At 37.2% G+C, this 15,453-nt stretch overlaps 1 protein-coding gene across 3 annotated transcripts in view; it reads left to right on the top strand.

The window, feature by feature from the left end:
• The window catches only part of LOC135710551 (homeobox protein PKNOX1-like), a 289,794-nt gene that overhangs the window by 58,562 nt on the left and 215,779 nt on the right, over nt 1–15,453 (top strand). The window contains exons 1-2 of one of the 3 annotated variants that reach the window (XM_065233154.1): nt 895–1,561; nt 1,714–1,917. The exons of 1 other annotated variant lie outside the window; for it this stretch is intronic. The gene's annotated coding sequence lies outside the window, so the exon portion shown is untranslated. Of the gene's footprint in view, nt 1–894; nt 1,562–1,713; nt 1,918–15,453 lie in introns of those variants that run through there. One more of the 3 variants, XM_065233153.1, reaches the window with a different exon arrangement.

Below are 15,453 nucleotides of genomic sequence, written 5' to 3'. Positions count from 1 at the left end.
CGATCAGCAAATCGCTGATTGTGACTAATAGAAAGCAAAATTTACAGGTTTTCTGTTCCAAACGCATACTTTGTAGCCTCTTCTTGTAAGTTACAAGTAAAACATGGTTTTATTATTCCGAAAAACCTTATTTGAGTATTTGTAACCATGATCCAAATAATAAGAATATCAGAGCTTGCATCTTGACAGTGAAATATCTGTTGCAGCTCAATTATTAAATAAGATATGACATACAATGTAATTGAAGGCCGACCGAGGTTAGGGACCAAAGATGCGAAAGATAAACGCAAAAATTTACGCAATCACCAGAAATCAATTAAGTTCTTGAATTATCACTTTCAAACCACTTGGTGGGGAAAAGAGTATTCAATCTTCCGGAGAAAAATCCTTCTAACTACGAATGAAATGAAATTTCATCAAAGCTCTGTAAGAGAAAGTAGTCAACTGTGAATTGAGGAGCTTGTGTATGAAATTAGGTCCAAACTCCAAGCATTTCGACTTGGAGTTTTGAAACATGATTATTACTCTATATATTTTATCGAAAAATAATCACAGTTTAAACATCACCATCACTGTTCCTAAACCTATACAAAATAATCACTTGCACACTTTTAATTTGCATGCACAGAAACACAAATTTCGGTTTCAGTATTTTCCGAAGCGGCAACACTTCCCCGCCCAAGCACATGTACCCACCCATCGATGGATTGGGTGAGCACCCACCGCTGGCAGTTTTCCCACTCACACAGAGCGAGTGTTTGCCACTCGCTCACATCAGTGGACGACGGTGCCATCTAGACAGACGACGAAGTTCAAACTCTGGGTCTGTTTCTTTCTGCTGAGTCTCACTGTGGACACCGACATGATCGGACGTAGCTACATTTCCACAATCTCACCGTAGTGCATCGCAACTCGCAACCCCCGACGGGCGCGTTCTCGTGTTCGTGTTCGGCTATATTATTGTTATCCTTGCGTACCGTCATCGCCTGTGACAGGGCACTCGGAGCCTGAGTGACCCGGGAGCTCGCTTTTTCTCTCACTTTGATCCTTGCCCATTGAAGAAACGCGTGTGCTATTCCCTGAACGGGTGTTGGTGGTTCGAAGGAAAAGCGTCGGGCGTCGAATGTTGACGTTCCGTCGGATGCTGTTTTCTCTTTGATCTCATCTCGCTTCGTCACTGTCACATCTCACTTTCGCTGCTCCGTGGCCGTGTGTTTGGGTGTGTTTGTGGCACGCGCGTATATATTTTCCTCCGCCAGAAGAGCGCAGCTATTCAGGATTGGAAATTTATACAGACATAGGACTTGGCCTGGACGGTGTTTTGTTGTGTGCTAAAAGAGTGTTGTCTTCTCTCGACAGCCGTCAGTCAGCCAGGAGACGACAGTGACGAGATTTCGACGGTCGAGCGGTTCCAAGCTCTGATGAGGCAAAGTGTAAATATACAACAGAGAAAGCAGAGCAGCCAAGTTGTATCCTTTCCCGTTGATGCGGGGCGCGGATCCTGTGATTCGCTCGGTGTGTTGTACTGCTGTGTAGTAACCGAATATTCTTCTCTCAGTGTGTGAGTTCATTTTTCTTCCAAGATTGCTCTCCATGGAGTGGCCCATGTTGATGCTAATCAATCAATTTTTCACTAGACTGGAAATCTTGACTGCAATTTCGGCGTAGAAGTGTTTACTAACCTGTTTCCAAACAATTCTCTGCTCTTTCCAGATGAACGAACGGTGTTTAAAGGTTTGAAACTGATTGGATTATAGGTCCTTGTTCGGAGTGATTTGTTAGTGATAGTGCGTGAATCAAGAGGAAGAAATTTCTGACCGAATTAAATTAGCAAATAGATGTGCACCAAATACTGAATGCCACAGCCAAAGTAATGCTGCATCATTGAGCTCTACCCGTCGGAATGCTTCCATAACCGTAAGTGTTAAACTGTAGTCCAACATCAACATCTAATCAAACACCGATCCATCGGGCAGCAAATAGAAAACCAAAGTGCTGTCGCCGCCGCCATTTAAGCAATTACATTTTATTTGTTTTCCTTCCGGGTGATGAACCACCTCGCATTTACTCGCGCTCACTCACGCTCTAAATATCTAGATGCGTAACGTGTGTGTACATGTAGATGGGTAGATGTAGGCTCCCTGCAGGATAACGAAGGTTTGGGGGTGCGGGGAGGTTCGGTGGATGGTTTTTGCCGGAGTTTAGATTCCGCGAATACAAGTAAATATGCGGTGGGTGTTTCGCTTGGCATTTCATTCATGTTTCAGCAGCTTCCGCGCTTTCGTTCGTCCTCGTTGCGTTTTTGCCTCCTGTATTGGCCTGCTTGGTGGGCTAAGTGGAACACATCGCGTAATGTTAGTTGGGCGGGATGATTTTGGTAAATACCGTCCAAGTTGAGACTGAAAGTTTGAATTTAACAAATAGGCTGAATTGGTGGAGGAGAAAATTTATAGCAAGAATCGTTGCTCGATATAGTAGGGTTGAGAACGGATTTTTGAAATAAGCCCTCTAAACATACTCAGGAATTTATTTGTTCTCAAAGTTCTGCATTTGGAAATCCTTTAGACCAGTGGTCTCCAACCTTTTCTGCATTGAAGGCCACGTTGAGATTTCTTTATCAGTTCGGGGGTTGGAAGAGTCTGATTTCTTTCTTTTTCATTGTAGGACTTGCAAAATTACTATATTTTCAGAAATAACAGAATATGAAAGAATTTTACTTGAAAACAAAATCATGTTTTTAAATAATAATCTATTGGTGAATATGACGTTTGAAGTTATTACTTCTCCACCAGTCCATCAATATTTGGCCTGATTTTTATCGTAGGCTTTGGATAGAGCATTCTACGTGGTCATGATTACTTCTTCTTCTTCCTCGCATTTCCAGGGCTGTTACAACAGGCGCGGATTTCGCGATTTTCACGGATTTGTTGCGGATTTGAACTTTCATTCGCGAAAATCGCGGAAACATTAAATGATGTCGCGAAAATCGCGAAGGGACTGATGTGCTGTCACAAAAATTTCACATTTCCGTCACGGATTATTTTGCTGTCTTCAATTTTTTTCTTCATTTGGCTCTCAATTTTTTACCGGTTCAAACCAAACACCCTGCAAATAATCGAGAAATGATCTCAATTCCCTAAGTCACACCGGATTTACACGGAAATTCCCTGGGGTCTGTCCAATGTGAGACATTTTCATATATTTTTTTTTCCAATATGAACATAGCCTTTTTCGTTGGCAAATCATAAACGAATCGTTTATATGCGAGTAATTGCCATGTTTTACCGGATATTCTAGGTTGTTCAAATCGTCCTGGAGTTCAGTTGATGTGTTATACTATATCAACCAAGGCTGCAATAATGCCTGTGGTATCGAAATATGTCCAAACAGATTCAAAGTGTCTACGTGGATCGTGCCCGACCTATTGCTACGTATACAAGAAGTTATAGGTTCTGAAATCATTATGGTGATCAGATTATTTTTTTCTACTAGATCACCGAAGACTCATTCAATATCTTTAGAATCGAAATATGCCCAAACAAATTTTTCAGTGTCTATGTGGATCATGCCAACCTATTTCCGTGTATGCCAAATGTTCTAGGATTTCCAAATCGATATTTCGATACTACCAATATTACACCAGTCTTTGTTGATCTAATAAAACAAATCATCTGAACTGCAGGACAATTTGGAGAACCTAGATCGTCTGGTATACGTGGAAATAATTAAACATTATCCATATAGACACTATGAATCTGTTTGAATATATTTCGATACTACATACTTTATCCCAGTCATGGTTGATCTAGTAGAATAAATCATCTGAACTCCAGAACGATTTGGAGAACTTAAACATCTGGTATGTATGGCAATAGTTCATGCATGATCCACATAGACTCTTTGCCAGACCAGACAGATGGAAATAGTTCGATACTAAAGACATTGTCCCGATCTCGGATGATCTAGTAGATCAAATTATCTGAACTCCATGACGATTTGAAGAACCTTGAACATCTGGATTACTCGGATATAGATCATGCATGATCCACATAGACACTTTGAATCTGATTGGACATTTTTCGATACTACAGACATTATTGCAGTCTTGGTTGATCTAGTAGAACAAATCAACTGATGTCCTGGACGATTTGGAAAACCTATAATTTCCGGTATATATAGTAACAAGTTGTGTATAATCTACAAAGTCACATATATACGATTCGTTTATGATTTGACAACGAAAAAAGCTAGGTTCACATTAGAAATAAAAAAAAAAATATATCATGAAAATGTCTCACCATTGGACAGACCCCAAGGAATATCTGTGTAAATACAGAACAGCGACGTGACCAACAAGTGTGATTTATGAAACTCCGGTAAACTCCCGATTATGTGCAGGGTGTTTGGTTTGAATCGGTAAAAATTGAGAAAACTAGAGCCAAATTAACTACAACATTTAGGACAGCAAAATACGTCAGAGACGCAAAGGTTAATTTTCAATAAAATTTGCATTTCAATTGAAAATGCATTAATTTTTTTTTAAATAATGTTCATTCAATCTAGGCCGGTTTTATTCAAAATAATCTCATAATGTAAGGCTGTTTTATTATGTTCACTAATTACACAGAATTTATACTATACATAAATAACTGAAGATGATTCATTGTTATTTTTTTCAAGGGTTACACACGATACTCCTTTAGCTCAGTCGGTAAAGGCGCAACTACAAAGCAAGTCCATGCTGGAGGCGACTGAGTTCGTTTCCTGACCGGTCTATTAATTTTTCGGGTTGGAAAATTTATCTAATTCCTTGGGTTGATTATTTTGTACAGGCATAGAAAGCTCTCAATTAACATGTGAAAGTACTTCAAAGAACACTAAGTTGAGAGCAGGCAAAAATCTAATATGCGTTAAGCAATAAGCTTGAAATGCCATGTATGGTGGTGCCAAATGGTGTTTCTAGGTAATGGAAACAGTTTTTTTTCGCGAATTAATTTTTTTTTTGTCGCGGATTAATTTTTTTTTGTTGCGGATTTCTTTTGAGAAATCGCGGATTTCGCGGATCATATTTAGAAAATCTTGTAACAGCCCTGCATTTCAAGATTATTGCGTATGGCATATTAGCTTTTTGCGTGCTCTCAACTTAGTGTTCTAGATGCACTTCCACAGTTATTAATTGAGAGCTTTCGATGCCTGTACCATTTTTGCATTAGTATAATTGTGTGGCAAGTACAATCCATCCCGAAAAATTCCTAGACCGGACCGGGAATCGAACCCAGCCACCTCCAGCATGGTCTTGCTTTGTAGCTGTGCCTTTACCGACTGAGCTAAGGGAGGTCCCGATTAAATCGATTTTAAATTTTATATTTTATATTTTCATGATAATGCTGAGTTGCTTACATGCTTACAGGATTTTACACTAATCAAAGGAACACATCGTCCTTGTTACTTTTTATGCCTTGTTGATAGTGATAAGTCCTCGGGTTGCGTGGACCGAGGATGATCTTGAAACAAGGAAAAAATGAGTTAGTTAGTCTTCACCTATGTGATTCCTAATCTTCTATTCGTTGTTTCCTAGTTTGAAGTGGTTAAGACTAGGGTTCTGATGCATGGTCATTATCGGTGTCATGTCTTGTTTTTTTTGCTAAGGAATCCAATTTTGACTGACAAAGGGGCGCGCCTTTGGAGGGTGTTTCAACATTCCGAAGGGTATAAATAGCGGGACCTTTCAATTAGAATCGATTCCTTGCGATAAAGGCAAGAATGACAACTGTATCAAAACCGAATACTTCATCATTTCTCAATAGTGATGGAGTAATACGACATGCACTAAACTAAGGACACGGGATATACTACAATAGATCAAATTACTGGTCGCAGTGGTTTTATGTCCCGAACAGAGGAAAAAAAAAAAAAAAAGGAATGACATCAGGAAGTAGCATGAATAAATTATTAAAGCTCTTGAATTGCAGTGACGTTTTCAGAAATTTTTGCTTTGGTAGGACTATAATTTAGAGGAAAAAATACAGTCAACTCTCAACAACTCGATATTTTCTATCCATCGAGTTCTCCATAGGTCGATATCTCCACAATTCGATGCCTCCTTTGGTCGATGTAGTGTTATTTTGATTCTGAGCTGAGCTCTGAATTCTGAGGTTTTGATGTTGAAATCAGAGGAAGTCTGGAAACCTGATAACTGGTGGTCATATTGAGTACCAAGGACCCATCGGCCACATCAGAACATATTTCTGATGTGCTCGGGGAAATGGTCCGTACCGTACTTAGGGCGAGAAATGATCCAGATGCTTCCAGAGAAGTGATCAAAAACAGTCTAGAAGCAAGCCCCGATGTGCGTTAAATCAAATCTCATGAGCTTTGAATGCTTCAATCATTTTATCATTCTCTCAAAATTTGAGTTTATTTGGATGTGAACTCATACTGCGCTGGCCTTTTGAAGTTTATATGGGAATTACTATGGGAAAAATGAATTTTTTGTTGCCAACGTCCTAGCCCTTCGCCATAATGAGTTACACAGGGTGGCAAGTAAACCAGGAAAACCAGGAAAACCGGGAAAACGTCGGGAGTTTATTTTCACCAGGAAAAACCGGGAAAAAACCCGGAATTTTATAAGTCCACCAGGAAAATAATGTTGTTTGTATAATTTAAATAGATTTTAAATTTTATGTATGTCAAAGTTTCTTTTCATAATCAGGTCAAAACTAACCATTTTGTTCAAGCTAAACCTTTCACATTGATGAACAAAATTTACCCTGAGAATTTAGTAAATATATTTTGTATTTATTTTTATTTTATTTTTTTCTCGTTTCAATTGCATGTATGATTTGTGCTTAATTGAAAGCAGACTTAAGCAGTGCCGACGCGTAACTACTTTGAAGTACCTGTTCAACATGTTCAATAAAAAAGTTCTATTTCTAAAAACTTCAGATAAGGCCTTCGAACTTCATGCAAGTTCTTCAAAATTCGGGAAAGTCTTACAAGTTTCAGGAAAATCCTGTGAACTACTGTGATGACCGACGACGGTCAGGAAATCTCTCCGAACCTTCAGAGAAGTTCTACAAATTTCAGAGAAGTCTTACGAACTTCAGGGAAGTCCTTTAATGTTTGGGGAATAACTACGAATTTTACAGAATTTTCTACAGATTTAATGTAACTTCTACGACATTTAGGCATTGCTTAAAACTTAAGGATAATCCTATGACACTTAAGGGTTTTTTTCCGAGCTTCAGAGAAGTCTTCAATACTGTTGGGAAGTCCTTTGAACTTAACATAGTTCTCCAAGCTCAAAAGCAGGTAGTCCTACGAAATTCATGGGAGCTCTCCAAACTTCAGGGAATTTCCAAGAAATTAAGGAAAGACCCACAAACTTTTGGAAAACCCTTCGATATTTAAAGCCTTATGAACTTCAGGGAAGCTCTTATAAATTTAGGGTCCTCATATATTCAGTTAAGTCCTTCAAACTTCAGGGAAGTTCTCAGATCTTCGAGAAAGTTCTTCGAACTTGAAGGAAGTCTTACGAACTTCTGAGAATTTCTCCGAACTTCGTGGTACTTCTACGATATTTAAGAAATTCCTATGAATTTCAAAAAACTCCGAACTTTAGGGAAGTCCTAAGATCTTAAAAAAGTCCTTCGAACTTCGGGGAAGTTCCATGAAATTCAGGCAATACAAACTTCAATGAACCCTTCAGGAAAGACCTTAACGCTTCAGGGAAGTTCTACGAACTTTAGGGAGTTTCTATGAACTTCAGCAGTCAGTCTTTTTAATAATAAGAGTTATTAAACCAGCGTTGTTTATGAAATCTTTTAATCATATGATTTTGAAATCATGTTGTAATCAAAATTCCGCTAAATAAGATCCTTAATCGTTGACAATTTGCGGAAAATTTAAACAAACTGGAAATCCGTAAAATTGTTAGAAGCAAAGGTTTGTTTAAAGAGTCCTCATTCATATCACACTTCGCAACTTCACCTTGAGATAAACTAGCCCGTTGGCTAATAATCTCAATAATAAAGTTAAAAAACAATCGCAGTTTTAAAAACAGAAATCTCAAGATTTAGGGGCTTATAGATCTCTAAATTTCAGACATTAGATAGGGCTTCGCGCTAATCCGTCGTATCTCAGCTTTTCTTCGTCATACACCCCGGTAAAATCGCTCATTTTACGGGTTATCGCAAATGTTTCAGTGTCAATCGTAATTAATCTTGTAAGCAAAGATGTTTTTGCAAAAACATGAGTGAAAACGCTTTGCTATTATAGTTTTAGCACATAGAACGGAAATAGGCGCCATGATACGACGAAGTAGCGCAGCTCCCTACGAGCTTCTTTACAGCAAACAATCAGGTAAAGATTTCACGGGTATTCACTTAATACCTATTTTGGGAGAGTTGGTTGGAAATGCTAACATGAAGCTTTAGTGTGATATTTTATTAGCTAGAGAATGATCTTTAGAAGAGAGTAGGTGGATAGTTCCGTTAGAGTACGGCAGTATGAAAATTGAAAAGAAGTTGAAAATGAGCGAAGGGCCATTAAATGCGACAGTTTTTAAAGTTAGACGCACATCTTTTGCCTAACCCATACGATGTACGCGGAGACTTGAAGTATGTCTCCAAGTCTACAGGCAAAAAATGTGCGTCCTTCTTTTGCTCATAAACTGACTGCGGCTGTGGAATAGTTCTAGCGACGTTTTCATCACTACCTAAAGCCCCACGTTGCGAGTGCAATTCTTCTTTGCCCAACTATTGTGTTGCTCCTCTCCTATTTTGGTTTGTGAAATTCAGCATTGCGCGAAGAATGATGGTACAAGGATTCAGTTTATTTTTTATTAAAAAATGTTTTTTAAAATACATGGTTTTTAAAACCAGGAAATTTTTAGATCACTGACCAGGAAAACCAGGAATTTCAAAATGGAAATTCACTTGCCACCCTGCCTATGGATCAAAGATTGGGCCCATCGCTAAAAATCTGCTATTTATCAATTTTATCTAGATGAACGCGTCATTGGGACAGTACTAATGGATATTTTTGGTCGCTTTTGAAAATTTAGTCGATTACTGAATTTATGTATGGGCCCAAATTAGGCGCATTTAGGCCGACATTACATCCATTTCCCCTATTTGCTATATTAGCATATTGGCATCTACTCAAAAGCTCCAACAATGAATTCTTTAATCATTTTTTGAATTCATATTGATAAATAGGGCCAGATATTACAGTAGATGGAATAATTCGGGATTATCCTTAAAATCCTTCTATAACTCGATAGTCCCTTAAATAGCAGAGTTGGCTGTAGTTTTATTTTTAACCGTATGTATGTATGGCACAGGAATCTCATCCAGTGTTGAAAATATCCCCAAAAGTTCATTATCGCAAGCGAGATATTTTCACTGTTTTCGTTTTCGTTGAGACTCACCACACTGAACCAAAACATCATCCTAGCATCGAATGATTATTGCCTCACTCAAGCCCTAGAACTATTATCCGATGATTTTGAGATGATCGTCATTCGATTTATCATATGTTGGAAAATGAATAAATCAAATGACAATCATCCATATAATGAATGAATTTCGGATGAAAAACAAGTCATATTTCACAATTTATTTATGATTATATAATTAACAAGTTGGGATTTAAACTGAACTGGGTCCTCGAGAGACGAATGATGACGGCGAGGCAGAGCCAACCGAGGGTCAAAGATGTTGTTATACAGCAGATTGATGTTGGCTTCCTAGAACTTCCAGGAGTTGTCAACGATGTCATTACAGGAGCGATTGCTTTGGCTCTTGGGGAAAGTATCCGTAGTTGCTATAGGGCCTGGTAAAGAATGGGAAAACTTCTATAGTCTCATCGTGCATGTGCATCTGGAAGGAAACTTATCTTCTGGTCTCGTTTGTAAAATTGGTCGACCACAACGTTCTGGATATTCCCGTAGCGCTGACCGATCCGAATGCTGACATTCTTGAAGATTAAATACATGTGGGTTAGCAAAATGATACGTGTACTAGGATTGGTCATCATGATCATGTTTTTTTGGTTTTATTTGGGGTCCCTAACAACTGTGCAAAATTTGGGGACGATTGGTTGTAACCCGGCTTTCCACATTGCGTCTGAAATTTGTATGGAATTGACTACTGGGAAAACCTACTCTTTTGCATCTTTATGACTAGTGACCACAATTTTGCATGAACCATGCTACTAAGTATGTACAAATATAGTCCAGGAAGTGCCTTACAACTTTGCCAAAGGAAGTACGGCGCTAGAATGTATCTAAAAAAAGTTATAGCTATTCAAATTTTTATGGTTTGAATTAAACACCAAAAATCCCTTTTTCTGCCAACACTGCCGGTGTACCAATGGGAGTCAGATTCCAAACTGGATTGGGACTCCATATGGAACCAAAAAAGGGTTGTTCTCGATTGGTGAGGTAAAGTTTGCGTTTTTCCATATAACGATGACCCACTCTAACGTATACTTACATTTGAGCATTTCAATTCTCTTAAGACCTTTGAAAACATTTAACAACTGTGCACTCAAGCTTTCACATAACGTGTGTTACCAATTTTATTCGGTTATATTGGTGATTGCAACTGAAACTGGATTGCTTCAATAATCTAAAAAGTGTGATAAAAGTGCACGTTTCCGTCAAATCGCTTTGGTGTCATCGGTGCACTTATTGCCTACTTGCCAAGACGATTATACGGAAATGTCCTGAGTCCTAAGTCCCTATTTTCGACAAAAAGTAACTTTTTTCGCCATTCCCGCTTGAATTGCAATGTAAAATTCGATAAAAAAATAAATTAAAATTGTTACAGTATGCTAAGTTCTTAGTTGGAAGTTCATTAAACTAACGAACGAAAAAGTATGCAGAAGAAACAAAGACGATACATCATCAAAGCACACTTTTATTTGCGATTTTGCACCTTTGAGGAGTCCAGATTCAACTGCAAAATTAAATAATCAGAGTGACCGGGAAATCGGGATAGCCGGAAAAAACCGGAAATTCAATGCCAAATTGAAAAAAAGTGTGTTTATTCCTCTTTTTAAAAAAACTCAAGACTAGATTTTCAGGATACAGTTACTTTGAAGAACTATTAAAAGAACTTTTTTCCAAAGCTGTTTTGAACAGATTTTAAAATAGATTCTAGATATATACCAAGGTACTTCGGACAAAAATTTCTAAGAAGTTTTGTATACGAGGGTTATGACTAGAGCTCCAAGTCAATTGTGTGAGATCAGTGTTTTTTTTAAGTAGCCCTGTAAACAATTTCTTGGGAACAACTTGGACTAGCAACTACTTGGAAAGCATTTCCAGATAATTTTAAGGAGAACCTTATTGTAACTAAAATCAAACACTTCATCAATAAGTAGCTTTTGGTTTTATATATAATTAATCTACTGATTGGTTTAAGTTAAATTTGAATCCACATCTCTTAAATTTCACAAAGTTCATGTACCTGATGGGTCTAATTTTTTTTCTCCTGTCAATGTCCATAAAATTTAACCCTTGGGTCATTTTCAATGTCCTAATGTCCTAGAATTCTAGTTTTGTAGGCAATTCTGAGTTCAATTTTAATGAAAATTCATAACAGCTTTTGACGTTAATTCTTAAGGAAATATGAGAAAAATTTGGACGAGAAGGAGGATTACACCATGATCATTCTGAGGAGAACTTCATGATAATACAAAAGAGGACATTCTGAAGATTCTGGGACAAAAAGAATCCGAAGCATATGTCAGGGTGGCCAGCGAACCGGGGAAACCGGGAATACCGGGAAATATCCGGGAATTTGAAAAGTAACCGGGAAAACCGGGAAAAACCCGGGAAATCGATGAGAGAACCGGGAAAAATAAATTAGGCATACCATAGAAATATATTTTTACACCAGAATTTCAGAATAAACCATTAAAACAGAATGATTTTTTTATCAAATGAATGTCTTTTTCTATTTGCTGCATTTTCTTTAGATTCCCGCCTTATTGCTTTTAGAATTTAATCACTCAGCAATATTTCAAATTGATTTTTGCGATTCAATTTCAGATGTAAAGTGCATGAGCCTTAAAACAAAATATTGAAGATGCTGAACTTAAAAGAAACAAATATTTGTAAAAACTGAAACTGAAATATTATTTCCCCGGGTTTTAATTTTATTCAAAATTCTCATGATATGCATTTCAGAATGAACTTGGAATTCTGCTCTGAATTATTATAGAATTCTTTTAAAATTAACCAGAAAACACTCTACGCAATAATTACAATTGAATTCTTTTTGCAATTTCCTTGAAACCCCTTCTAAGAAATTGTTTGGAATCCGTCTTAGAATTCACTTAAACATATTCGGAGACTTTGATTTCATTGAAATCCTTTTCAAAATTTTCTTTTAAACTCTAGCCTAAATCTTTCGTAATTTGAAATTATTTAGAAACCTCTTGGAGTATTTTAAAGAATTTCTTTCTGATTATTAGCAATTTTTTGCAATAAATTTTGTTGGAGCTCTTTGATGAATCATTCACACTAGGGTTGAAATTATCACCAGAACACTTTTAGAACTCTGTTTCTAGTTGAATTCTCATCTTAATTCTCTAAGGATTCTTCTAAAATTGCCTAATAATTTAATTTAGAACTTGCAATCTTCTCCACAGAAATCCCTCTAAAATCTTCTAACAATTTCTAAGGACTTCATGTCAGAATAATTCTGGAATTCTGCTCTGAACTTCTCCTTCGAAAACTATGTGGGATCCTCCTCAATAGTTTTTTTTTTAAATTAACACTTTGAATACTTTTAAATTTTACTGAAAATTCCAGGGTTTGTCCGCAAGATTCTATCGATTGTTCTGTAATTTGCTTTAAATCTTAAAATACTTCCAAGTCTCAGAACCTTGACAATTATGACTGAACGACTATTTAATAAATGTGATTTTTTTTTTCAAATATGTGATCTTGGAAAATTTTTAAACTCTCACATTTTAACTATTTTTTTTCTCTAAATCTTGCATCACGAAGATTTTTATTAATCCCAAATTTTGAAGAAAAGTTCTGTTTTCAGACCCTACACAAATTTCAAAGCCCCAGAATCTTGGGAATCTATCTTTTTAGTAAATAATCTTTCAGTGAATACACATCTTCTCTATCCGATATCACTATCAATTTGCTCTAATTCTCATTTGTACCAAGTTCATTTTTCTGAAACATTTTTTTAAATTTAATCTCTTATCCTTCACAATTCACCTATTATATAACCTATTCATCCAGATAGCATTTGGCCCAGTGACCTTAATCTCTGTCACTCAATAAATTCTAGGGCTTTGAAATCATAAGATGTATCGATCATAAAAAGTGGTAGAATTCGATTTATCAAAGTATCTCGAAAGATCAATCAATCGTTTTGAATACATTAAGTGACTCATAGAGTTGAATTTTTCCTGTAGCTCTAGAAAACACTTTCTGTAATTTGGCTTTCATTTTTCCCACAAATAACCTCTGAAAATATACAGTTGGCCACGTTTTAAAAAATGCGTACGATTTCGTTTTTGTTGAATATCAACAACCGGGAATTTTTTAAGATTTGAACCGGGAAAACCGGGAAAAAAAACCGGGAAAAAACCGGGAATTTCAAAATAAAAAGTCACTGGCCACCCTGAATGTTCATGTGAGTTTTCGGAGAAATCAAAGGATTACAATTGAATATGAGTATAATTTCTATCGAACCTCAAATGCATTCGGTCAAAAAATTTAAAAGGGTTCTGACAAATTTTGTGAAGAAATCTAAGCAAGTAATTTTTCAGGTGAGAATTTCATAGTTGTGAGTTAAATAGCAAGGAAAGGAGCAAAATTCAACGGTTATTCCAACATATATTCAATTAGAATTTTAAGAATACTTCCAACGGATTTCTTAGGAATATCCTTCGAAAATTCTGAGCTAAATTTCAAGTGGATTTCGAGGAGTATTCTAAGGATATTCCGGTGTTATTTTTCCAGATAATTCAAAGGAGAACTCCAGCAGCATTTCGAAGATTTTTTGGGATATCCTAGCAGAACTAAAAACATATTCCTAAGGATAATATTAAGTAAATACTGAAGTGAACTCCAAGTGAATTTTCAGGAAAATTCTTCAGGCAAATCCTAGCAAAAATTATCAATAATGTAATGAGCATTGCAGAGTTAACTAAAATAGTTTTCTAAAGATGTTGTAATATTTGTTAAAATCATATTTTTCCTTTACACCACAGTATGTCCCATAAAAAATGCGAAAGCTTTCAATGCTTATTTTTGGGTAGATTTAAACATTATTTTAGCTGTTTGAATGCGTGTGTGTAAACATCTGACTGTATACTCTTAGACGATGTAAACAAAACAGTTGTTCGCGAGTAACAAAGTTGAGAAAAATGTACGCAAAGGAGGTTGTGACTAGTTTGGTGCTCGCCCAAAAGCCCGTGAAACAAATTGTGGGATGCCACCTGGCTACCGTTTACCGTATCCAACGTTCACTCCTTGATGGACCACGTCCACGGAAGCCGGGAAGTGGCCGTCCACGGTCCGCTCGCACACCGAAGGTCATCAGATCAGTGAGAGACAAAGTGAGACGAAATCCTATCAGATCGATCCGGAAATCGGCTAAGGAAGCCGATATTTCAAAAACTACCATGCAGCGGTTGGTCAAAGATGACTTGAAAATGTTCGTCCAGGGCAAGAGTAAAGCGCCACCTTGTAACGGACCTAATCAAACAACTACGACTGGAGCGCTCGAAACGTTTGGTGTCAGCATTAAAAAAGAAGCATACCATCATCGTATTCTCCGATGAGAAAATGTTCACCATCGATCCCGTATCTAACACACGTACAGGCCGGAGTCATGGTTTTCGGGGCAGTTGCGTCCAATGGCTTGAAAATGCCTCCAGTATTTATCAAAACTGGATTAAAAGTTAATACCGAGGTTTACATGAACATTTTGAAGGACCACCTTCTGCCATGGATGAAAGCCAACTTTGGAGCACACCAACACGTCATTTTCCAACAGGACGGTGCACCGTGTCATACCTCAAAAATGACTCAAGCGTGGCTGAAGGAAAACATGGAATTTTGGCCAAAGGACATTTGGCCTCCTAACAGCCCGGACTTGAATCCTTTGGATTACTCAATATGGGCATATGTTCAGGCTAAGGCCTGTGAACGTTATCACTCCAGTGTTGGCGCCCTGAAAGCTTCCATTACCAAGGCATGGAACTCGATGACTGACTCATACATTGAGCAGGTATGCTCTCGATTCCGTCCCCGTTTGGAGAAGGTGATCGAGAAAAATGGTGATCATATTGAGTAATGTAATCATGAAAGGCTTAATAAACGATTCTCTAAATAAAATTATGTTTTTTTTTTTATCAATTTATATGAAAAAAACATATTTGAGACTGAGGTATGGATTTTCGCATTTTTATGGG

Source organism: Ochlerotatus camptorhynchus, unplaced genomic scaffold, assembly GCF_037179485.1.
Source record: "Ochlerotatus camptorhynchus isolate MF236.1 unplaced genomic scaffold, CSIRO-AGI_Acam_v1.1 ptg000391l, whole genome shotgun sequence".
Classification (NCBI taxonomy): Eukaryota; Metazoa; Arthropoda; class Insecta; order Diptera; family Culicidae; genus Ochlerotatus; species Ochlerotatus camptorhynchus.
Note: the sequence above shows the minus strand (reverse complement) of the source record. Positions and strands in the feature narration are given on the sequence as shown.